Genomic DNA, 25,874 nt, shown 5'->3' with positions numbered 1-25,874 from the left:
CCCCCCCCCCGCCCTCAACTCTTTACCTATAAAAGTGACAGGAGCCAGACTGCTGGTACAATGAGAGACAGACAGCTAGTCTATGACTGCCATGGTCACCTTGGCCAGCAGGGGTAGATGGAAGGCAAGGTGGGCCTGGAGCCAGAACTGAGAGGCAGTAGCAAAAGCCTCACAGCTCCCAACTGGAGATGGACAGAGGCGTGGGTTTCTGACCTGCAACAGAGAACTCCAGAGCCCACAGGGAGGCTGCACACCATAGAAAAGTTGCACTTCCAGAATCAGCCACCAGAGGGCAGAATGTCCAAGGAAGGCCTGGGTCCTGGAGTTAATAATCAAATGGTCTATGATTTGAATCTGTGTCCAGTTTCCACTCTATCAATGGACTGCCCCTCCCTCACAGAGAAACTCAGTGGGGAGGGGGGCTAGACAGTTATGATTCTGCACTTAGCAGAGCCTAACATAGTTCTTTGGCATATCCCAAAGGCCTGCTGACACAAATGGCAGGTTAGTGACGTGCTAGCCACAGTTATATATGTGAAATGTGTAACCCTCACAATACCTACGGCTATTGATTACTGCCTCCATTTAGCAGAAGGGGCCATCAAGGCTCAAAGAGCCTAGCTCAGCTGCCTGAAGTACAGCTTCGGGTTGCAGATTGAGGTGGGTTCGTCTTTAAGCTGAAGGATCTTTTCTATTTTCCATTGTGTGTATATGTATGCATGTGTGTCTACGGATGCACTTGTTTGTGTGTATAGATGTGTTTGTGTGCGCTCAGGCTTCTTTTGTGTATTTGTGCATGTGTGTGCAAGCACATCTGTATTTTGCAGTTGTGTGTATGCATGTGCTTATGCGTGTACATGCACTTTTGTGTGTAGGCACATCGGTGTAGTCATACACTTAAGTGTTCATGCACTTGTGTGTACGTGTACTGTTGTCTTTTACACATTTTTCCTTCAAGCCACCACTCAAATCTTGAAAAAAAAAGAATCTTCCTTTAAATTTTAATCTTCCTGGTGGTTGAAAAATCTGTGCTTTCTACAGAAAAAAAAAAAAAAACTCTCAAAATATCAAAGAAGAAACTGAAGTTCACTCAGATACTGGCCCTCAGCTTGCAGCCAGAATCCTGATCAGATCACCTCTAAACTGTGTATGATCCCCACGAACACCAAACTGCACAGAGAGTCGAGTCCTTTATCGAAAGCACGGTAGTGTGTGCATGTTACCCGGGCACAGCTTTCACGTGCTTTAAACCCTACAACACCTAAACTGCTGCCTAAGCAGTCTTCGCATTGTATTGTCGGGGAATGAAAATCAAGGTCAGTGCACATTCTGTACCCAGGCGATGTTTTTTAAAAAAATGTTTTCAACCCAGCGTTGGTTGACTCTGCAGGTATGAGCCCGCAGATAGAGAGAGCTGACTGCATTTATGATTCCACACTGAAATTGTGCACAATGATTCTGGCACCAGCCTCACGCCCAGCCTCACTGCATCCTAAAGCCACACAGACCCACTCTTCTCATGCAGATGGTGACTGTATACGGAGCTGGTGAATATATTCATGCGCCAGCCCCCATCAGCAACAGCACCCCAGGGCCAGGAACTGCTGTGGACTCAACGCACTAAGAATCAGCAAAGAGTCAACATGAAGCATTCCACCCTGCTCACAGGAAAGCAGCACCTGTCAGCGGAGTCCAGTGTGCCAGGCAACAGGGACCAGTGAGTGTGCCAGGCAACAGGGACCAGTGAGTGTGCCTGGCAGGACTGGCTCTCAGCACTTCTGTTTTAACATAAATCAATGGGTCAAATCAAAGTGACCCCAGTGCTGTGGAGAGCAGCATGGTCCGGCATGACTACATTGTGTCTGCATGCTGAAGGTGTTCTCCAAGACTGAGAAGTCTGGGAAGGCTTCTCAGTAGAGATAACAATTAAGTTAGGCACTGAAGGTCCGTCAAAATCCAGGATGAGCTGGGCGGTGGTGGCGCACGCCTTTAATCCCAACACTTGGGAGACAGAGGCAGGAGGATTTCTGAGTTTGAGGCCAGCCTGGTCTACAGAGTGAGTTCCAGGACAGCCAGGGCTACACAGAGAAACCCTGTCTTGAAAAACGAAAAAAAGAAAAAAATAACTAAAATCCAGGATGAATGTTCCTGCAAGAAGTGATAGCAGGTGCTAAGGTCCTGAGGCAGAAAGGGATTGGGAGGAAACCAATGCCAGGGGTCAGGTGGAGAGCTGGCAGAACCACCATGAACAACAAGCAGGGTGGTAGGTAGAAATTGTTGAAGAGAACAAGTATTGATAGAAAAAATATCTAACTGTCCAGTAAGTACACAAAAAGGCACTACGAGGCTCCGTCAGACGACAGCTCTCCTTACAAGCATGAAGAACTGAGTTTGAGCCCCAGAACCTATTAAATGCTGAAAGTGGCAGAGCTGTATGCTTGTAACCCCAGCACTGCAGCAGGGACAGGCAGAGATCCCTGGAGCCCACTGGCCAGCCAGACTAGCCTAGTGCCAGGTCAGAGAGACAACGTGTATCTGAAACGCAAGGTGGCCAGTGTCCTGAGGAATGACAGCTAAGGTTACCCTCTGTCTTCCACTTAAGCACACACACACACACTTTTTTCTTAAAGTCACTTAGTGGCTAGAGAGAGACCTCAGCAGTTAATAATGCTTGCTGCTCTTTCAGAGGCCCCAAGTTCTGTTCCCAGAATCCACATCAGGCAGCTCATAACTACCTGCTACTCTAGGTCCAGGATCTCTGACCTTTGGTGCCTGAACCCACATGCACATACCACTCCCCACATAGACATAATTAAAAACATAAGGTGAATCTTTTTTCTTTTTAAAGTCATCCAGAACCTCGACTCTTCACAGAATGCACCTTAAATTTATTGGATCCAAGAACAAAGCTGTTGGTGGTGACAGGAAGCAACCAGAGAGCCTACACATCCAGGTGGGGCATAAAATGACAGACTTTGGAAACCATTTGTCTCTGTCTACGAATGATGCAGACACATAGCCACGACCCAACAAACCCTACTGTTTCCTGACAGAAATAATGCATATGCCCTTCAAACTGCAAGTGTAGGGATGCTCGTGGCTGTGTTTCCCATAATAGTGCCAACGATCTACTCATGTTCCTACCATGAACATGCAGAGCTGGGGAAGAGAGAGTGTTTGCTATGCACAACCCTCACACATGATGAGATGCCTAGGCAGCTGGGCTCCAGCCCACCTGGTCCCAAGGCCAGGCTCAACTGTCCCCTGGAAAAACCCTGTTTCCCACAGTGGTGAGGATTCCCACAAGGTCCAAATTCAAAGCCTTGCCGTCAGGTACAGCTATTCTGCTCTACCACAAGTGCAGGCTGAAACGGCCCTATGGTTCCTCTTCCTCTGTGCCATGGGGGAAGATGATGAAGTAAAACATGGCCTCTTTTCCCCCATATATCCCATTCCTTAGGCAGAACAGTGGGCTCTGTGGGAAAGTCCCCCTCGCCTCTAGAGCCACGAGTCTCTCCTGGCACCCCAGGATATCCAGTCAGCCACCTTTCCCCTGATGCGGTTCCAAGGCCTTCCCTCCTCCCTTCCCTGGGATGCTTGCTTCAAATTCAGAACAGAGTCGGGCATCTGCTCTGCAGTGTGAGGAAGCGGGTCTCCCTTGCCGTGGGTTCTTCATACTTAGCATGACATGTTTAATTTGTCAGTTAGACAGTCTGCCTGCCTCCTCATGATGCTCCAAAGGAGTATCCCAAACAAGAACTGCTGCACTCCACAGTTCTAGGGCAAGAAGAGGCGCTTATGTAGCCAGGCTTATCTAAGTAAAGGTGTTTTCTCCTGCTTGGTCTGGTGTGGCCAAAGGTCTGCGTCCTTCCCTCACTTTACCGAGGTGTGATTAAATCAACAGGTCCTAGACAGATCTAAGTCTGAATCCTAGCTCTACCATGATGTAGTCATGGGTCTTATGTCATCCATCCCTTGTGGATCTTTACTGTCCTCATCCATGGAGTAGATTGACACCTTCCCAGCTACTGGGATATGGAGGATAAGAGCTTCACAGAGAGGTTCCCAGGCAACAGATTCACCAAGATCAGGGCCTCAGCCATAATTACCACTATGGATCCCTAAGCACAGCTTTGTCTGAGCTATCCTGCGCCCTGCAGAGCTGTTATGAAGCCTCCCTGCCTAGATCCAGGCACAAAAACCTCGTGTCTCCAAACACTGTGGAATGAACACTTGGAGCCCCCGACTTAAGTGTCTGATTCTAGGAACCTAGAATCTCTGGGCACCTGTGTTAAAGCTGTTTAACAGTTGGCCCTGGGGCTGGGGTATAATCCCCAGTGGAAAAATCTGTGGCCCAGCTGGGGCCAGGTGACCTGTGTTGCTGCCCAGAATGAGCTAGACAGGTAGGAACTGGCCTAGCACTGGCAGACAGTTCAGGGGGCCTTGGTCAGCTTGCCCAGGCTCCTGTGGGCAGTGTAGAGCAGCCAGGCCCCAGAAGAGAGGCAAGCCAGCCATATTCTGATTTTTGCCTGTGTGGAGTTGGGGAGCTGCTTTACTGGGTAAAGTGCTTGGCACACTAGGACGGAGACCTGAGTTTTGATGCCCTGCATCTATTATCAAAAGCCAGGCATGGCGATGAGGGCCTGCCATCCCAGTGCTGGGACAGCATAGGAGAGGAAACAAGAGGGTCCTAGGGGCTCACCGGCCAGCTAGAGTAGCCAATATAGTAGGCTGCATGTTCAGTGAGAAACTCTCTCTCAGTAAATAAGAGGAAGAGTGATAGCCTCTACACACAAGCACATGAGTTTGTGTAAGGAGCACACAGGCACCTTACACAGACTTATACATGTACACCCCACATGCTAAATAAATTCTGCTTGGACACCCGCCTTCAACACTGCTCTGGAGCCTGAGAACGACTGGCTGGGGGGTGCAGAGTGCAAACTATCACTCATGAAATCCTTCATTCAAGAGTCAGGGACCACTGGAGTGGTTCCCACTCATGTAGAAGAAGTAGCTGGAATGAGAAGCACAAATCCACTCTTTATAGACAGCATTATGTCTCCAGCAACCCTGTGAGGTGGTCTTGGGGGCCACTCCATGCCTTACATGAGGAACATTGGTAACACATCTAACAACAGACCGCATAGAGGAGCCAGGATTGATCCATGCCTCCCTCGCGTCCGAGTGCCCTTGCTACCACTCTGTTGTGCCCTGCAAGCTACTGGCTTGTCAAGGAAGACTTGATTCTTTTGTTTGCAATAACAGAAAGGATGATAGGTGCATACTGAGTATGAAAGCCCACATTGCTGGTCTTTCTCTGCCTGCCTGCAGGTGTACGTACCTTCATTGTGGGTATCCAGAATGTGTATGTGTGTGTTGCGTTCATGTGTGGGCTGGGGACTGAACCCAGGATCTTGCGCATGCTAAGTACATGCTGTGGCACTGAGCTACATCCCCCAGCCCTTTTGTCTTTTCTGATGAATGTTTTGGGACTCTCAGACATGTATACGGTGTGTTTTGATCATGTGCTTTGATCCACCACCTATTTCCTCCCCTCCAATCCCTCCCTCCCTTATCCTCCACCACCATTTTTTTCCAATCAATTTCATATACTCTCTCTTTTTAAGAAAAAGTCATCAAGCCCAATTAGTGATACCTAATTCATGCAACCGTATTTATTCATCAGCCATACGTCCAGTGACATTTAATAGTCATGATGGCATGCAGACACACCATCTAGTAGTAAAAATTTTTCTCCATCCTAATGTTCTAAATCTATTACCTAGCTATTCCTCCCACCCACCCCCACCACAAGCATAGCCCTTGACAACCACTAGCCTATGAATCTCGCTATTCAAATCATTTCCTATAAATAAAATCATTCCCTCTTTTTTTTTTTTTTTAAATATCTGGCTTCTTTCTCTTAGCACAATGTTTTCCATCTCAACTGATATTATTGAAATAATCAGTACCCTGTTCCTTGTAATCAATAAGTAATATTTCATTTTATGGATATATTACATTTTATTCACTCCTTAGCTGATGAACATCTGTATTATTTCTACTTTTTGTCTATTTTGAATACTACAGCTATAAATATTTGTCAGGCATTTTTTGGATTGGGTATCTGCATGTGATTATTCCAAGGGGAAGGCTAGGAGAGGAACTCTGGACCATGTGGTCCCCGTTTAACCACTCAGGAGCCACCGTGCTGCTCACCACATGGCAGCACCGTGTTGCATTCCCACAAGAAGCACTCAGGACTGACCATTTCTCCAAGTCTTCCCTGACACTTTTGTTTTAAACTGGGAACATTCTAGTGGGTCTAAATTGGCGACTCCTCCAAACTATCTCTGGATCAAGCACTCAGTGAGCATAATTCTAGATGTTACAACTCACTTGGAGGAACATAGGGTTAAAATTGCCTCATTCTGTTAAGCCCAATCCCTAGAGAAGAATTTGGTAAATGCTGGAACTGTTGGAGGGGAACTTAATCTTTGGTTTCATTTCTTGGGTTTTCCCAGTCTTATAATCAGAAGTTCGGGGTAGGACCGGCGGGGGGCAAGCCTCCTTCCTAATGAGATTTAGGTTGGTGCTCTACTCCAGAAGGCTGCGGGCAATGAAAAAAAAATGTACTCTTTAATCTGTTGACATTTTGTTACCCTGGAGGACTCAACAATACATGTGCATTCCGGAATTTAATAAAACCCAAGGATGGGGCAAATTTAAAGAGAATTAAAGACCTATTAACAAAAATAGGTCAAGCAAGCAAATCACAGAGCATCGCACCCACCATTTAAAGGTCCCCTAACTCCAATTGTGTAACAGTGTGCTAAAACATCCTGGGTTTTTTGGGGAGGGGGCGGGGGGCTTCAATATACTAAAAACACAATTTCGAATTCAGGCCCAGATCCTAATAGCTAACCCTAGTGAGAAAATGTCAAAAACGGATGGAGGAATGTGAGAAAAGAGAAGGCACACAGGGGAACTACTGGGGAAGACAAGTTGCTCCCTCCAAAGAATCTCGTTTAACTTCCCCAGAACTTCTATAATGAGTGACCTTCTACACTCAGCCCATCCTACTGACGCCCAGAGGGTGGCTTCCACAGTCACAGATCGCTCTTCTGTTTCCACCAACTTCCCAGGAACAGTCTGCTCACAGGCCGGTGGCCACACACACACAGGTGGGTCCTGTAAAGTGATCTCAAATTCCACCTTGTCCTGGTCACTCAAAGCCTCAGGACAAGCTGGGGCTTTGTCCTCTTGGTGAGGTGGCAGCTCACTACCTCTGAAGCTCTTGACACAGGAGAAGGCAGGCTCCTTCCCCTGCAGAGCTTCATTTGAGCTGGCGGCAGTGCAGGGCCCTGCTAGGCTCACACTCACCAACAGCTCTGGTCTCTAGGACCAGGCCTGAGAACATGCAAAGTGTAGGACTCTTGGGGTGTTCTCTCTGCTCTAGGGCTTGGGGGCTCCCCCTCCAAGGCACCCAGGTTTGGTTTGAATAAAGAGATTTCCCAGGTTCAAGAACAGTGTGCAGGCATGGTGGTTACAGCATTCAAAAGTCAGTACTGAAGTTGACAGGGGGGAACTGCCATGTGGGGGTTTTCCACTGAGCAATATAGGAAGAGGCAAATGCAGGGAGACTCCATCAGAGACTGGCCACAAGCTGACTGTGGGGTTTGACAAGGTGATGGGTGAGATAGTGGCGGTCTGAACATAGGTGCAGATGTTTGAGTATGTGGCCCCTAGTTGTTGGCTGATGTTTAGGAGGTTATGGAACCTTTAGAAGTATGCATTTGTTGAAGGAAGTACAACACCCGGGACAGGCTTTCAAAGTCTATAGCCACTCTACTTCCTGTTTGCAACTGATATGCTTGCTCTCTCAGCTCCCTGCTCCAGCTGACCACCGTCATGTGCTTCCCCTGGTGTTGGGGACTTCCCCTCTGGAACTGTAAACCAAAATAAAGACTATCTTCTATAAGTTGACCTTGGCCAGTGTTTTATTATAGCAGTGGAAACTGACTGATCCAGAGGGGGTGGTCTCATGGTGCTGGAACCTCCACTTTGGAAGCTTGGTACGTTCCTCTGCAGAACCGTCACCTGGAAACACTTGGATGGCAGGGTGCTGCCATGCCCACCTCCGCACCCCTCACCAGGATCACCACACACATATACATGTACAATGTGGTTGATGATAGCTCCCCATCACCTCTCAGACACTTCAGGGACCGAGCCTAGGGTTCTCTGTGTCCAGTAAGGGATGCCCATGCACTATCCTCTCTGGAGGGTCAGACTTAATTCCAGCTTCAGAGACCCATGGGAGCAGCTGATAAAGGTCAAAGGTAGCCAGGTCACACAATGGCACCTTGCTGTTCTAATTGGGTCTGGGGTATGGAGGTGAGGTCAGGGATGAGCCTGCTTAGTGAGGCTCACTTACTCTGTACCTAGATCTCAGGGGCTGTCAGGAAACTGATACGTAATCTGCTTTTATATGTGCTGGCTTCCCCACCCTTTCCCCTGTATCCCACCCAGACCCTGACTAGTCTATGGATGCCACAGGTCAGAGCCACGCCACCACCAGCATTCCTCTCTGCTCTGTCCTTGACACCTCTCACGTCACCCTTCTCTGACTGTGGCAGTCTGCACAGTGAGGGAGGAGGCCACAGCGCCTTAATGGGGTACCTTGAGACACAAGCCAACTCCAGGGGCTGTGCGGTGTCTTCTACTGAGATCAGGGATAGTCAGCAAATACCTGACTAACGGCAGCAGGGAGAGCGGAGGAGAGAGAAAGCTCAGGCTCTCGGCTGAGCCCTTCCTGTCAAGGATACACAGTAGACTATGGAAGTCCACCGGGGACCAGAGTGAAGACTGCAAGGCCTCTGTGATTCTGAGATGTCCTGTGAGAGCGCACATGTCTGCTGCTTCTTTCTTCTTTGCACCATGATGGAGGCTCAGTCTACTGGGTGAATCGAGTAGAGAGGCTCATGGCTTTTCTGAGACCCACCCGGTGGCCTCCAGCGTCAGCACCGCCAACGTCATCATCTGCCACTCTTTTGAATCCTCTGTTTGTGACCCCTTTCTCTCCCTTTGGAAGCTTCCAGACACCTTTCTCAATACTGAATACAATCTCACAGCGGCAAAGGCCTGTCAAATTAGTGAAGGCTATCTATGGCCTTTTGCTAAGGATTTGCTTGGTTTGATGCAGGATCCCGTGTGGCTCTGGTTAGCTTCAAAGGTTCCATCCAGCTGAGGTTGACCTTGAACTTCTGATCCTCCTGACTGCCTCCTGAGTGCTGGGATCATAGGCATATACCACTACACTCCGTTTTTGTGGTGCTCGGGATCACCCTCATGGCCTTGTGGGTACTGATCACTCTATCAACTGAGCCACATCCCCAGCCCACGCTGAGGACTTAACCGACTTATTCCAAATGTTCCCGATTACTTTTTGCGATCCCTATCCTCTGTTTGGTTTTGCGTCCCTTTTCCAGAATATTCTTGTTATTGAATCTTAGACACTGGACATTTTGGTGGTATTCTCTCATTTAATTCTCTCACATTTATTTCTGTGAAAAAAATGTTTTCTTTATATACACACATTTTTCCAAATAATGCTTCTCAAATAAGTAAATAAAATGGGTCAACAGCTGCAATCAGGGCAAAAAGTAGGCAGACGCTGTCCATGGAAAGCGGCTCTCCTGAGCACCACAGGTCTCCACTCTGGACGAAGCCACTGTGAGGGAGGCAGACTGGAATGACAAGCTCCCCTCCACCCCGGGACAAGGACTCACACTCAGGAGATGTCCCTGAGTCACACAGCTAACACTGGGCAGATTTAAGCAGCTGTGGTCCTTGTGCTCCACCATCTGGGACACTTTGGAGTTCTTTACTTCAGCTGTATTTCTTTCTATGGGCCCCCTTCTGACATTTTTGCATCAACTTATTTTGAGTGTTTCCAGAGCTCAACAGAAGTTTAAAGACTCAATAACACCCATGGGTCTTTTACTCAGACCAGTCAATGAAAACTGCCACACAGCACTTACTATACCACACACTCATTTGTCTGTTGTTGTGGTGTGTGTGTGAGTATGCATATGTGGTGTGTAAGTGTGTATATGTGATATGTGTGTGAGTGTGCATATATATAGTGTGTGTGTGATTGTGCATATATAGTGTGTGTGAGTGTGCATATGTGGTGTATATGAGTGTGCACATATAGTATGTGTGAGAGTGTGCATATCTGGTGTGTATGAAAATGTGCATATGTGGTGTGTGTGTTTGTGAGTGTGCATATGTGGTGTGTGTGAGTGAGCATATGTAGTGTATGTAAGAGTGTGCATATGTAATGTGTGTAAGTGTGCATATGTGGTGTGTGTGAGTGTGTACATGTAGTATGTGTGAGAGTGTGCATATGTGGTGTGTGTGTATATGTGTGAGTTTTATATGTGCACTCATGTGGGAGCCCTGACTTGTGTGCATGCAAAGATCAGAGAAGGATATGTGTGTCATGAGTCTTATTCCCTTGAGACAGGGTCTGCCTCTTACTGGATATTGAATTAGACAGGCATACACCAAGCCCCAGCGATCCTCCTGTCTCTGTCCACCTCCCACAGCACTGGGATGCAGGCGTATGTAGCCACTTCCAGCTTTGTATGTGGGTGCTGGGGATTCTGACTCAGGTCACTAATCCATCCCCCTGAAGTCCTGCACACTTGTTTGGTTAAGTCATTTGAAAGCAGACTGCTAACCCATGCAATCCGACCCTAAACATTTTTGCCTTTTTTTCCTCCCCAGAACAAAATTCTTCCTTTCTTTGTCAATGGGCCTCAACCAAGGGTGAATTTGCAGACTATCTCCTGTCAAAGGAAACCCTTGAAAGGTTTAGAGATGCCTTCCTTTACTCATTAAGATACGAAGGTGACTATACTGCAGGCATCTCGTGGATAGAGACCAGGAGGCAGCAGGACACCCTTCAAAGCCCAGAACGGGCTCCCAACAAAGCACTCACACTCCACGTAACCATGACATTGAAGCTGGCATCTCCTCCATCATCTACCCACATTGCCAAGGAGTTTAATTTTAATGATCTCACATAGCTCACATTCAGCATTCTCTAATGTCCTCTGAAGCATATACAGCCAATAGTCCTGAGCCCTTTACTGGATTGGTCAGTGGCTGTTTGCCAGTATCTTCTCTGCACCACACATTGGCTTTGCTGAGCCATCCAATAGATTCACCAGGGCATGTTTCCTGGTCTTGAGGTCCCCATTGCATTTATGGGGCTGGCTCTACTGGCTCTTCTGTTCTGGAGATCTTCTTACTCCTCTCATTGACACTTTTGAGGTCTCCAGACCAGCCCAATATAGAGCACTCCACATACGGGTTTGCCAAACCCCAGCAAGAGTGCTCCACGGGGAAGACAAAGCCAGCTTTCCTTCCAGCAGCACGTGGTTCTCTGCTTTCATCTCCCACCCTTCATGAATGGTTGGCTTCAAGATGTTTTTCTTGGCAGTCATAACAGCATGTGTGTGTGTGTGTGTGTGTGTGTGTGTGTGTGTGTGTTGGGGTAGGCAGGCAACTTCAATGCCATTGTTATGTTAGGTGGTTATTTTGTGGGGGGCCAGGCTTTATCTTGGGTGTGAAGGGTGTCCTGGAGCTTCATGTTTGCTATCCATGTCATGCCCACATATCTTGATGAATAAAAGCTGTTTGTCATGGATTCATGAGGTCATGCCTTTCTTGGTTCTTCATGAGGTACTTCCAGCCAGCTCTAGGTGTGTTGGGGTGAAGTTGGCTGCTACAGATCTTGTAATAGGGTGAAGAGACCTTGGTAGACACCTCTGGAGAAAGGCTCTGTAGAGTACCACACTCAGGCTGAGCAGTCTCCCTAGAGAAGAATGTTCTAGTCTCCTGACAGGAACCAGACCTGGCCATGGTCTGGCTGAGATGGGGAAAGGGACTACAGGTACTGGCATTCTAATGTAATTCTTAATTATATTCTTCCATATGCTCCCAGCTGCCTTCTCTCTACAGTGAACCCTCATTTGCTTCCAAAGGCAACAGGAAATCTATTAGTGCTAGAAGGGCAAGGGGCCCTGGGCCTTTCCCAGCTGTGCTGGTTAATACCAACTATCAACTTGACGGGATTAAGAGACACGTAGGAGATTGGTGAAGCACATTTCTTGGTGTCTGTGGGGGTGTTTCCAAAAGCAGCCAAGGGATGAGACCCACCTTGAACCTGGGTGGCAGCATCTAACAGACTGAGTCTGGATGCTGGGGCCCTAGATGGGATGAGAGAGAAAAGAAAGAGACAGCCAACTAGCACAGACGCGTTCTCTCTTCCTGGCCACCGCCATGAGATGGGCTTCCCTGTCCCATCATGTACTCCCTGCGTGATGCCAGCCACACTGGGTCCTTGGCCAAGGTCAAGACCAAGCTGATGCCTCTGCAACTATGAGCCAAGCACATATATTCTCCTTAAAATGGTTTCTCTTGGGTATTTGTCACAGTGACAAAAATCTCTGACTAATACACTGGCCCTCTGTTGCTCTGACCCCTGCTCACACTGACACACCCCTGCCCACTCCACCCCACCCCGACACAACCTGACAAACCCTGAACATATTCCCCTGCCCACCACTGACACACCCCAGCCCACCCCCACCACACCCTTGCCCATCCCCACCACACCCTCACCCAACCCTGACACACCCCAGCCCACCCCTGCCCACCCTCCACCACACCCTCGCCCAACCCTGCCCACTCTGCCCCTTACACCCCACCCCATACCCCCACACCCACTCACAGCCTTCTCTAGACAACTGACTTCATTCTCAGACCTCTGCTTTCTGGCTTCCAGAATCCTTAATCTGACTTCCTGGATTTAAATTTTTCATCGATTTCTTGTTTCTGTGATGGGCCTCTGAGGAGCAATAGAGGTCAAGATGCATTTCAGCTTGCGGTGTTTAACAGCAAGTTGGTGGCCTTTAATACTGAAATAGCAAATGAGTCCCAAACCCATTTACTGGAGGAATTCAGAGGCACCTGTCCCAGACTTGTCACTTCTAGAATACTTCTAGTATCCACTGTCCCCTTAAGTCCCGCAGGGTTTCATCTGACAGGCCCAGTAGCCACACTCAGCCATGCTTCCTTCCTTTCTCCACTTGGCCCTGAGGCTGCATCAGGGCCCTCCTGTGGGTATCAATTTCCTGAAAGTCTCCATTTTCTGATGCTCTCCATGTAGTAGAGACTACAGAGGTTGATGCATGCCTTAACCACACCTCTGCAGTCCAGCATACACCAGCCACCTGGCCAAACTGACCCCAACAGCAGGATGGGCCATCTCTCTCCTGGAGGTGCTTGCTGGTGACTCTCCCCACTCACGTTGCTCTACACAGCCGGCCTCTTTCCTTGCTACCCCTCGATTCTCAACCACTCTCCGGGTGGAACATTCCAGCTCAGAGGGATGTCTCCTCTTCTAAACAAGGCTGGAAGTCATCCTCCTGGGAACAAAATTCTAGCCCATCTGTGGTGCAGCCCCACGGGGTTGAGGGCAGGTCTGAGAATGGGGGTGGGTATCTCAGACCTAACTAATACTATCCCTGCCACTCATATCATAGGATAGTGCAAGTTCATTTTTCTTACCTTCTGCCTCAGTTTCCCTAAGTCTTGTAAGAAGTGCCTATTGTACATTAAACTCCAAGAATGGTGTTCAACGCATACATAGTAAGTAACTGCTGACCAGGAGCTGACATTCTAGCCATCTTTGGTTTGCTTGGGAACCATGTGATTTTAACAAGCTAGGAAGGAAGCCTGGTCAGTTATCCCCAACATGCCACAGCATAAGGCAAGCCACATGGGTATCCAGCTCAGGGGAGGGCTTAGGAAGAGAGAGAATCATGAACAAGTAGCCAGAGCTCAACTATCCTCAGAGCTCACGAGATCTCCCAAAACCTGGAGACCATCAAAGAGGGAATCAGGATAAGCCTGCACAGGCTGGCCGTCCAGACAAAAAGGCCCTGACCATAAGCTGAGAGTCCTACAGAAGGCCCTGCTCTGAATGAGGATCCCAGGGGGTGACAGGAAGGCATGGAGTGCCCAAGTGTCTCCTAAGAGCCCAGGTGACTGCCCGGCAGACTCCCCAACACCCCAACTGCTCAGCCAGGAGGATTTTTAGCTGAACTCAAACTTTCAATCCCCACAGTATTAGGTAAGTGGGCCTGATGCTTGGAAATCTCTCAAGACAGGACAGTATTGTGGGATGGCAGGGACCTGGGCAGAGCAGGGTGATGTCAACACCAAGTGGCTTAGCTGTGCTGACTGCGGACAGCCCCGTTCATACCGAGGTATCCCAGAGGCCATGTGAGCCAGTATCTGATGCTGTGATTCAGGACATTAAGATTGCATTTTGGGGACAATTGCTTACATGGGAACCACCCGTTCTGGTCACTGGTGCAGTCTGCCATCCAGCAGGGACAATGGGTGGTTCTGAGTTCTTATCGGAATCAGGGGAAGGAAGCCTGAAGAAGGGCGGGGAGCTGACCATGTAAAGACAGGGTAGAAAATCTTCAGCAGAGAGGACACTCCCTCTCCCCTTTCTCTCCCTCCTCCCTTTCTCCCTTCCTTTCCTCTCTCCCTCCCTCCTTCTCTTTCCCTCCCTCCATCCCTCTCCCAACCTTCTCCCTCCTGTGATCGCACTGACAGCAAGGGGAAACGGATTGTTTTCTGTGGTGTCCAAATTCACTTTTCTTCTCTGAGGCCAACTGTCCCCAGCTCCGCCATCTGCGGCACACAGGCACACAGCTGCTGCTGTGTGTATACCGTTGCCCTGTGTGTTTATGGATAACTCTTTGAGCCTCTTAGTCCCTTCCTGTCCATTGTCCTCAAGAGCAGTCTTCCTGCCCACATAGGGCTCCCCTACTTGGCTTCTTCTTGGCTTTCCCACTTCCCTGGGGCCCCAAGGGCGGGGGCTAGCAGGATACCTTGTTCATAAGCACTAACACCCTCCATTAGCTTACGCCACAGGGGTTAGGGACCATCATGTACCCACCACCAGCTGGTGTGAGCCCCAGCACTCACAGCCTGTCTAGAAAGACAGCTAATTATGATAAGCTAATTATGTGACACACTAATAATTATAATCTAATTATGTCATGAAAGCAGTGGTAGAAAAAAAACAGAATAACACTGCCTGAACAAGCTGGGGAATTCTTCTATGAGGAGGGGCTGTGTAGGCTGGGGAAAGAAGGAGCCTGAAGCAACTGGGAGGAGATGCACAGAGGTGAGGGAGTTCCTGAGGTGCCGCCAACAATCCTATGCAAATGAAATTAGAGTGGACAGACAGACCACAGGCTGGGATGTTTTACTGCATGCCAAGTGTGATGCAGGAGTCTGGAGATTTCAACCAAAGGTCAGAGATGGCTAGGAAGTGCTTTCAGAAGTCAGGGTTGCAGGCAAATGCAATGTCTGGCCCCTGCCAGGCTGTTTCTCTAGATTGTTAACACCTGGGAAGAGCAATGCCTCAAATGTCTAAGGAGAGCAGAAGGAGTAGCCAGCGTCAGCTGGTAACCAACTAGGTGCAGCACATAGCACGGGCTGGAACAGCCCTCACAAGGTGGAGTCATTCATTCTGCAAAGCCACGTGAGCAAAGTTTAGTGACCTGGCACAGAGCCAGGAGCAGAACACTCTGTAGACCCAGCAGGAGAGGCTATGTAGACACGAGGCCTCATGGCAAAACAAGAGAGCAAAGCCAGAAGAGATCACCATAGCAGAGCTACAGGCTTCTGAGAATGCTTCCCTCACTTTCCATCAAAGTTTCCATTTCCTGGGACATCAGCTGCCCTGCCATGACCTTAGGTCCTTCCAGTAGGTATCCATTTGAGTCAGGGCTAGGTGATGTCAATTACAGTGGGTTTGGCCTGCCTGGCTCATCTGCCCATCTTCCAGTCCACCCCAGAGTGGCAGCAGGTGGGTAGCACAGAATCTCTCCTAGAGAGGGGAGCGTGGATGGGTAGAAGACACACAGACCACAAGGAGCTGGACACATGGACATGCTATGGCTGAGGTGTGACCTAAGTCAGGCACCCTGAAAATGAAACACTTGGTTCCTCTAAGCCCTGGAAAGCCTGGCACAGAGCTGAGCCATCAGAGACCTGTGGGCACGCACCAGGACCAGCCATACTAGAGTTTGTAAGAAATTCATGCCCTGAAGTTTATATTCTGAACCAAGCAAGAAGGACAGAAAACTCCAGGCCTTATGCTTCAAACATAAGGCCCAGGAACCAGGCTTGCTATGCCTCCCTGGCTCAGGCTATCAGACCTACACATCACTTCAACAATCTTAAAGCACACAGGAACCCAGACATTGTTCTAAAATCTTCCTGGGCAAAAGGGTTGTAGGAAGGGATGGTGGCTCAAGATTGGGTATTTCCCAGGGAAATACTTCACCTGGAGATCCCACCGCCAGCCTCTGACCTACCTGATGTCCAAGCTCCATCTCCAACCTCTAACGGAACACTCCTTCCTGCCCGGAAGAGCCACGGGGACCTCATCATCAAAGCCACCAAAGCAGAGCTGCTCTTGCCTGTCCCACAAAGCCACCTTGCCTACCCAGATGCCCTCATTCAAGATATAATGGTAACCTGTGCTGTTCAGTCTCCCAGTCATAGCCCACTTCTTGACCACCCTCCTGCTCTGCCCCGGAGTGTGGCAACACGTGGCAAGTACTTCTGTCTTACTCTTTCCCACACGTAAGCTTCTCATGGAATGAATACATTCCTGCAGCTAGCTTGAAAAAGTCTCTCCCTTTACACTTTTCCATTTGATCCTGACCTTCAGAGCCTTTAGTCTTCATAAATACAGACAAGAAGCAAAATTTTGTGTAGCAGAGATCTCATAATTTAAAAAAAAAAAAAAAAAAGACTTCACCTGCCCCACTACTTCTAAGTTGTCCAGACTCTTTAGCATGCCTTCTCTTCCCCCAAGTGACACATTCTGAGGAAAACACACGGAGCTGAAGATTGTTTTTAAAACACTCTCTCTCTCTCTCTTTTTTATAGCTAGTGCAGGGAACATTTTTGCACTTCCAGACGATCCCTTCAGAACTAAAAAGCATTCTATTACATAATTGGTCAACATCCTTTGGCAGAGACATGTGTGGGAGATAGTTACCATGGGCGCATGCTTGGCTGTGGACCCCTAAGACTGCACATCCTGTCACCTCTAACATGGAAGCCAAGCTCCAGTGCATTCTGGGACATGGTAGCACCGTGACCTTTGTGGAAAATAGTCCCCTTGTTTCAAGTGTGTCCTGAGAAGCTTCAAGTGCTTTATGCTATTTGATCAGCACACAGACGGTCTTACCCTATGAAAAGCGCAGCTGAAATGGATTTTTTTTTTTTTTGTGGTAGAAATTCCAAGAGGAGGCCCTGTGGTCACCTACATGTGTGTGTGTGTGGTAGATGAGAGGGGAGGTAGCAGAACCAGGGGTCAAGAGGGAAGTTTATTAGCTGGGTCACCTGAGGATTTGACTCAAGCTGGACAGGTGACATGAAATGTGTTTGTTAGATACCACAGCTCAGATGAGAGGACAATCAATTGCCTTGGGTAGACAGGCTTCCACACTCAGAAGGGGAGATGGACAGCCCGGTGATTTCTTGGCTTCTCAGTGGAGGCATCAATGGGTGCTTATAGACTGAGATGGATTCTCTTCCCCCTTACCAGCTTCTCCAAGGATCGCATGCGGAAAGTCAGCATGTCCACATGGTACAAACTGTACACAGTACAGGAATATAAAATTTTATGTGGAGTAGGCACCCAGCCAACACATCCTCTCCAGCAGCCAATGAGAACACCCCAAATCCTTTCCCATAAGGACCTCCTCTCTGGCCTTCAAACATTTAGATTCTTTGGGATGCTACTAAAATACAGGGGAGAGAGATTGATGAAGACCTTAACTCCTGCTCCAGCTGTGAACAGGGGAAACTGAGTCCAGATTCATAGCAGGTTTCATATGTGGCTCGGCTCTGGTCAGAAGGGAACCCCGTGTGGACATGTTCTTGCTTTGAGCTAAACCTCCAGCCCCAACAGCCATGATGAAGCTCATCTCTGACCAACCCTTTCTTAGTCAGACCAGTGACTCTCCTGCTCTGATGGCTGTACATTCCCCTGGTGGACAAAACCTACCAATAGCAGCTGTACATGGCTTCTGAGAATCAAACTCAGGTCATCAGGTACCCCAGAATTTTCTAATTAAAAATGGGTTTGGTCAAAGTACAAGAGAATTTTCTATCTCACAGATAGTGAACCAGTATGATTTCCTTTAGAAGGTGGTTTGACAAATCAAGGCCTTAAAAACATGTGCGCTCTGCTCAAATTATTCCACTTCCAAGAAAGAGCCCTAAGCCAGAAAAACTGACTGTTGAAATTGATTTATAAACCAAGTTGTAAAGAAGAAAAATCAGGCTGGAAGGCTAATCAATATACTTGTCTCTATGTAAAACAAAGCAAAACAAACAAACAAAAAATACAAAAACAAACAAACAAAAAAACCAACCCAACTTCACTTATTAAAGAAGAATTGGAAAGAAATGTGCTCAAACTCTTAGTATTACTCATGTTTACATGCATTTTCCTTCTATTTGCAAATTAAAATGTATTTCAAGTTACAATAACCTTATTTCTAAAAATCTGTTCCATGCAAGGTCAGTGAATACATGGTTACTAGTAACACCAAAAGTGGATTGTGTTCATGTTCAGCTGAGGGGACTGGGCGTGCTGGGGATGCTGTGAGATGCTGGGGATGCTGTGGATGCTGTGAGATGCTGGGGATGCTGTGAGATGCTGGGGATGCTGGGGATGCTGTGAGATGCTGGGCATGCTGGGAGTTGCTAGGGGTACTAGGGGTGTTGGGGAATGTTAGGGGTGCTGGGGGTGTTGGGGCTACTGAGGATGCTGGTAGATGCTGGGGGATGCCAGAGGTGCTGGAAGGGCTAAAGTACACAGCTGTCTGCACTGTGTCATCCTTCTTCAAGTTATACAGGTATGCATTTCCCAGACACCACAGGTCAAGTTGACAGAGGTCCTGGAAGATGCCACAATAGACCCCACTGCATGCTGGGATTTGAGGCTTGAAAATCCTGGAAAGACAATGGTTCCCCTTCTCCCTCTTTGTGCACATTCTAGATGTACCCCTTTCCTGCCTGAACATGAAGCCTGTTCTTGCCATGCCCTAGCTAAGTGAACTTAAGTATTTAAGTCATTCTTTACTTTTCTTATCTGAAAAATGGGCACAGCAACACTAATTTTGACTTCAAACAGTTTCTATTATCGAGTTCCTGTTTTGGAAAGAAATTAATGTAACAACAATGCCCGGTCTGTGTAGGCACCATATAATGCTGGTTAAGAAAATTCTCAATATAATCAATGGTGCTTTCAATTTCCACAAAAACCATGAATGTGTGTGTGTGTGTGTGTGTGTGTGTGTGTGTGTGTGTGTGTGTAAGCCATATGTCAACCTTGAATGTTATTTCTAAGGAGCTGTTGACCACGTTGGTTGGTTGGTTGGTTTGAGCCAAGGTCTCTCACTGGGGCCTGGGGCTGTCTGACTCAGCTAATTTGGCCACCAGTGAGCCAAAGGATCCTCCTGCCTTTGCCATTCCAGCACTAGGATACATGGCACCACGCCTGGCTTTACATACATATATTTACATACCTGAACTCAGGTATTCATGGTATTCATGCCTGCTTAGCACTTTCCCAGTTGAGCTGCCCCCCTGACCCCACAAAAGCCTTTAAAGACAATATGCCATTTTCCAACAGGATTTCTTGTCCACAAAATCCTGCCTTAGACACTCGGTCAGCAGTGAGTCCGAGCCAGCTAGTAGCTCAGCTCTACTGGAGTGTAATACTGAGCTACTATTGCAGGAGGTTATCATTTAAAGGACACCATAACTAACTTTTGGTGAAATTCTAGAATTACTGAAACTTAAAAACACCAATAGAGGGGACATAGGCTGGTGTAGATGCTTGGGATAAGCAGTTGGTCTCTCTATTTCTATGTCTTACTCAACAGAAAGGGAAGAAGGTGTGTCAGGTGACAGAGGCACCTGGTGTGCACAGGAAAACAATAGCCCGCACTTCTGCAGTGTACAGGGCTGGGCTGGGCGGGGCTTCACCCACTAAGCAGGCACCCCGAGAATGACTCTATTCACTAGGAAAGGGGTTTTTAAAGTAAGACCAAGCAGGCTGAACTCAGTTTAGGAAACACAAGGCAGGGGCTGGTTACATCTGGGTTAGCCCATGTTTCTGGGGAAGGCAGAGTGTATGCTGAGCAGCAGATAGGAGATGGCTTTTGGGGTCCTGGAGAAGCTGCCTCTGGCACTGGTGTGTCAGTCATGATGAGCTCACTGCACAGGACATGTTATGCCTACAATTCTGCCTTACATGCATTTATTTACATACCTGTCGGTGTATGGTAATGTTTAATGGCATTTGGGAGAGCTTTGACTGTCTCCTGACTGAGACAGGGGGAGAAGAAAGGCAGGAAACATAGTAAGAGGGCCTTGCACCAGGCTAGACCACCAGCCAGGCTGGACCAGCTAACAGCACAGTCCCAGAACAAGTCTTGACCTGAGGAGGGCCCGTCAAGAGGGCAGGGGGAGACAGGGTGAAACAAGTTTCCCTGGTATGTTATGATTTTGAAATCTAATTCATATGCTTTAGTTTTTTGGAAATCATGTTAACATGCACATAACACAAATTCATTACGAAGCATGTTCAAGTGTATGGTTTAACAGCATTGAGTCCACACACAGTTATACAGTCCCTACTACCAGTCTCTAGGATTGTGAGTCTCCCCAACAGAAACGAGGCCCATTCATCAGTAATTCCCCATGCTCTTCCTCAGCCTTTGCAAGCCCCATTCCACTTTCCATATCTGACTACTCCGGGTACCTCAGAGACATGAACACATGTAGGACTGGGACAGGATCTTTATTCTTAGTGTGATGTCCTCAGATCCATCTGTGCTGTCGCCTGTGTCAGAATTCCCTTCTTGTTAAAAGCTGAATGATAGCCCACTGTTTGTACAAACCACGTTTGCTAATCCATTCAACTGCTAATAGGCATTCAAATTGTTTACCCTCTGCCTGTTATGAATATGGCTGCTTTGAGCACAGATGTGAACATAGCTCTTGTACTGCTGGCTGTGATGCTGCATGACTGTATTCCCTGGAGACAGGAAGGTTATATGTTCAAGGCCAACCTCAGCTACATATCAAGACCCTGTGTAAAAACCACAACGAGAGAGAGAGGAAGAGAGAGAGAGAGACAGAGAGACAGAGAGACAGAGACAGAGATAGAGACAGAGACAGAGAGAGACAGAGAGAGACAGAGAGAGACAGAGAGACACAGAGAGAGACAGAGACTCTAGGGAAATGGCTGAGTTATCAGTTAGCAGAGTACTTGCCTCAAAATCATGAGTTCAGATCCCCATGACCCATGTAAAAAACCACAATGTGGCGCACCTCTAATCCCTGAGATGGGAGAGGAAGGCAGGCAGATCTCTGTAAACTCACTGGCTGCTGGCCTAGCCTCCTTGGTAAAGTTCCAGATCAATGAGAGACCCTGTCTCAGACTAAAAGACAGAATAAAGGGGCCCGAGAGATGACATACCAGGGTGTCCTCTGATCTCCATACTCCCACACACTCGTGCACACCCACACAAACAGGATTGCATACCCACCCATGTACATGATCAAAATCAATTCCCCTCTCTCTGTTTAAAAAACAAAAACAAAAACAAAACAAAACAAAATCAACAAACCTTATGTGGTGGTTTGCCTATGCTCAGCCCAGGGAGTGTATCTGTTGGGAAGTATGGCCCTGTTGGAGTAGGTGTGTCGCTGTGGGTGTGGGCTATAAGACCCTCATCCTAGCTGCCTGGAAGCCAGTATTATGCTAGCAGCCTTCAGATAAAGATGTAGAACTCTCAACTCCACTCCTCCTGACCATGCCTGCCTGAAAGCTGCCATGTTCCTGCCTTGATGGTAATGGACTGAACCTCTGAACCTGTAGGCCAGCCCCAGTTAAATGTTATCCTTTATAAGACTTGCCTTGGTCATGGTGTCTGTTCACAGCAGTAAACCCTTAATATGACCCCTTACCTCTGCTTTGGCCTGAATCCTTCTTTGGAAGTTCATCTTTCTTAATAAATTCTCTTACTTTGCTTGCTACTAAACAAACAAACAAACAAACAAATCCCACCCCAAATGAAAACTGCGCCACAAATCTCTCTTCTTTGCAGTTTGGGTACCGCCACGATACTAAATATAGGTGACCAGGTTCTGCTTTGACTCAAGGATATCTGATTCTTTAGGCAACCATCCTTTCCCATGTTTACTGATAACTAAGGAAGTTGTTCTCTCTGGGTCTTAGCTGTGCCAAGTCCTGCTACAGCTGACCCCAAACCTATCCCTCTATGGAAGCTTATGAAATCTAGGCAGCCTTCAGTGAGAAGATGCCTTATGTCTCAAGAAACCGAGGAACACAGCTCCAGTCCCAGGGAAGAGTGGAATGGTCTAGCTCAGTGGTTCTCAGCCTGAACTAGACATGCCTGTGGTTTTCTCAACTTTGTCCTCTGTCCACATGGATAGGCCAATGCTGTCTCAAATAGGAGTGGTCCATGCTGCTAGGGCCTCCCAAGCATGAAGGATGCTCTAGGCACTGCCCCCTTGGATTTCCACGTACTGACCACAGAAACCCCATCTGAGCTTCACTCTATTTTGCCCTGTCCCCAGATGGTTCTGGCTTATTGTATTTGAGCACCATGCATCCAAAAATCCCAAATCTAAAGTGCTCCAAAGTCTGAAACATTGTTAACAACATGATGGAATTCCACACCCAAGCTCATGTGATAGAGCAAAGTAAAAATACACTAAATACAATACAATACAACACAAAACAAATGCACTAAAATATTAAATAAAATTAGCCCCAGGCTACAAGTGTAAAGTATTTAAAATATAAATAGATTTCTTGTTTAGACTTGGGTCACATACCCAAGACATCTCATTATGTATATGGGAAAACCCAAAGCTGAAAAGCATCCAAAACTCTCCTGTTCCCAGAGATGCTCAGCCTGTGTTGAGACAACAGGCCAGTATCTGCACGAAGGGCGAATGTCCCCCACTCCTTCATCTTCCAGCACAAATGCTAGGGATTGAAGGCTGGGCTGCAGGCAAAGAAGAACCTCTGGGTAAGTCACCTAGGTGTGTCATCCGGCTTCTTCCATGAGAGCTGGTGTGCCATCCGGCTTCTTCTGTGAGAGTTGGATTTTCCGGGCTGCTGCTGTCAGCATGTGTGTGCAGCCTCACTTCCTGTTGCTGTGAGTGACTGACACCAGCCCCCCCCCTCTCTCAGTTGACTCTAGCTCCCCTCACTGGCTAGCCCCCAGCCACCCCCCCTTCAGGCCTGCATAGAGTGGCTGTCTCCTCAAGATCCCCCTTTTCATTCCCATTTTGGCACAAATGTCACTTTCTCCGAGAGGCCTTTTTGAGGAGCCTAGTGAGATGCTAACACGGTGGGTCTCCTCACTCTGCTCTCTTCTCCCATGAAGAATAGCGTTCAGAACCTTGCTAGTCAACATGTCAAATCTCAGACTGTGCACGCACGCACACACACACACACACATACACACACACACACACACACACACACACACACACACTGGAGTGTGTCTCCAGTCAGGAGCTGTACCTCCCCAGAGTCCCCAGATCCCACAGGCACACGTTTGCTTCCCTGTCGTGAGCTGGGAAATCTACTTTCACACATTCTGCCCCTAGCTTGGGCAATGTCTCTGTTCCCCTCCGCCAAGACTATAAGCATCATGGGTAGGCATTCACCTGTCTGAATGCCACTGTGTCTCCAGACGGAAAAGAGTGTGCATCACTGCATTCATGTCTCTGATAACAAACAAATGAACGAGTCAAAAGTGATCCGGGTCAGTAATGTGGAAGCTAGCACAGGGTCTATACATACCTCTCCATGGGGCAGGTTGGCACCTTGAGGCCCCAGCCCCAGCTTTGGGCTTTCCATAGGTAAATCCCTATGACTAAGCTCGTGAGAGGGCACAAAACCCAGGCAGTTCTCTTACTGGCTAACTGTGGGGTAGCTCCAGGCCTAGAGGGCCACAGCAGGCCCAGGTGGGCCAATTAGCTGCTCTAGAGACTTGAACCCTTTCCCGGCTACACTAGGCTGATCGCTGAGGAAGTCTGTCTGTCAGTCTGACCAACCTAACACCCTTTCTAACACCACCAAGCCCAAGCAAGGAGGGACTTATCAGATGTCTGCAAAGAAAAGGGTCCGAACAACAAACAGCTGGCAGAGTAGAAGCCCACATGACTCAGATAGCAAGAGATGCTCGGCCCCCATCATGCGGAACACAGGACCCAAAGCTCCACCATGTCTGATTCACCTCCCACCAGCAACACCATGGGTGCTGGCCAGCCAGGCTCTCTCTTCCAAGGAGGTAGGATGAGGTTGCCAACCAACGGGAACTTAATTAGGGACCATGTAACACTAACTCTTAGAACAACTCCTCCTGGTCCGCTCTGGGCCAGGGATTGCTGTTTCTAGGCTACTCATTGCTCATTGGTTCTGTTCTCTCTGGGCAGCAGCATCAGTTTTAAATGTATCTGGATCCTTAGGGAAGCAGGAATGACCACAGCCCGAAGCATAGCAGAATGTGGGTGGGAAGTGGGGAAGGGAAGGGCGCTATGCTTTATGGATGATCAGGGCTAGCCTTCTGAGGCTGGAGAGGGAACGCGCTGAACAACGCCAGGGTGCAGGAAACTCCTGGGTTAGGATATACCTCACACTCTGTACACACACAGGTTGAGTCTGCCTTCTCCAGTGTGCCTGGGGACAGAAAGGATCTAGATTTTGGATGCTTCTGGACTTTTCTATGTAGACTTTATTAGGTGATCATTCCCGAATGGGCAAGTCTGAAATCCAAAGTATTCCAAGGTCCAGAAAAAAAATTTTTGTTATACTTTCTATTATTTAAAACAATTTTAAATGTAAGTATATTTTGATGTTTTCCTCTCCCCCGAGTCTTTCCAGATCCTCTCCCCATCTCTATCTATCCAACTTTAAGTTCATTCTCAAAAAAAACAAACAAAAAACTAATGCAACAGTAAACCCCCCCCAACCAAGAAAGCAAAGTAGAACGACCTCCTGTACACATTTCCTTTATGGGGTCTACCCTCACAATCTACTTTTCAGATTCTCCACTTCCAAACACCACCACACTGAGAGTGGGGGGCACAAACATTTGCTTCTTTCTGTGTAAGCCAATATGACCGGCCAAACTCCACAGACATACTTCTTTCTCATGAGCATCAGATACTCTGCTAATCTGAAGAATCAGGTGGTTTTGTTGGTAACTTACCATAGTGGGGGCTAGAAATGGACATTCCTAGATGCCTTCAATGTCGTTTGAGATGGATGGATGGATAAGCTGAGGGAATTTAGAGATCATCTTCACGTAGAATAGACACCTGCATCCTGGGTTCTTATCAGGGGTACCTAAAACCTGATCTCCAAATGGTCCTGAGTCTAGCCATGGTTCAGTAAACCTGACTGTAGGTGAGCCACATGCTCACGCATTTGTACGACTGCTGCTCAGGACTGAGGTGTCTGCCCAACAGCTCTTGCTTGGGTCTCTCTCTTGCAGGTTTTAGTCAGACTACCTGAAAGTATGGGCAGAATGCTGAGATTCTGACTTACTGAAGATCATACATCTTCAGTAAGGCATATTTTCACCTCTTTCTCTCTCTCTCTCTCTCTCTCTCTCTCTCTCTCTCTCTCTCTC

At 48.0% G+C, this 25,874-nt stretch overlaps 1 protein-coding gene and 1 long non-coding RNA gene across 7 annotated transcripts in view; both read right to left on the bottom strand.

Annotated features, from left to right (window-relative positions):
- Slc24a4 (solute carrier family 24 member 4) overlaps positions 1 to 25,874 on the bottom strand; it is a 142,169-nt gene that overhangs the window by 90,038 nt on the left and 26,257 nt on the right. The window lies entirely within an intron of this gene.
- LOC116080155 lies at positions 11,068 to 14,473 on the bottom strand. Of its 4 annotated transcripts, XR_004114335.1 has the most exons (4): positions 14,429 to 14,473; positions 12,809 to 12,925; positions 12,235 to 12,284; positions 11,068 to 11,890 (listed from the first exon to the last, which is right to left on the bottom strand). It is a non-coding gene; the product is annotated as an uncharacterized LOC116080155 (long non-coding RNA). The 4 variants fall into 4 exon arrangements; XR_004114333.1 differs by having other exon boundaries at positions 11,068 to 12,284; XR_004114336.1 differs by having other exon boundaries at positions 11,068 to 12,284; positions 12,830 to 12,925.

The sequence above is a fragment of the Mastomys coucha genome, unplaced genomic scaffold, assembly GCF_008632895.1.
Source record: "Mastomys coucha isolate ucsf_1 unplaced genomic scaffold, UCSF_Mcou_1 pScaffold6, whole genome shotgun sequence".
NCBI lineage: Eukaryota > Metazoa > Chordata > Mammalia > Rodentia > Muridae > Mastomys > Mastomys coucha.
Note: the sequence above shows the minus strand (reverse complement) of the source record. Positions and strands in the feature narration are given on the sequence as shown.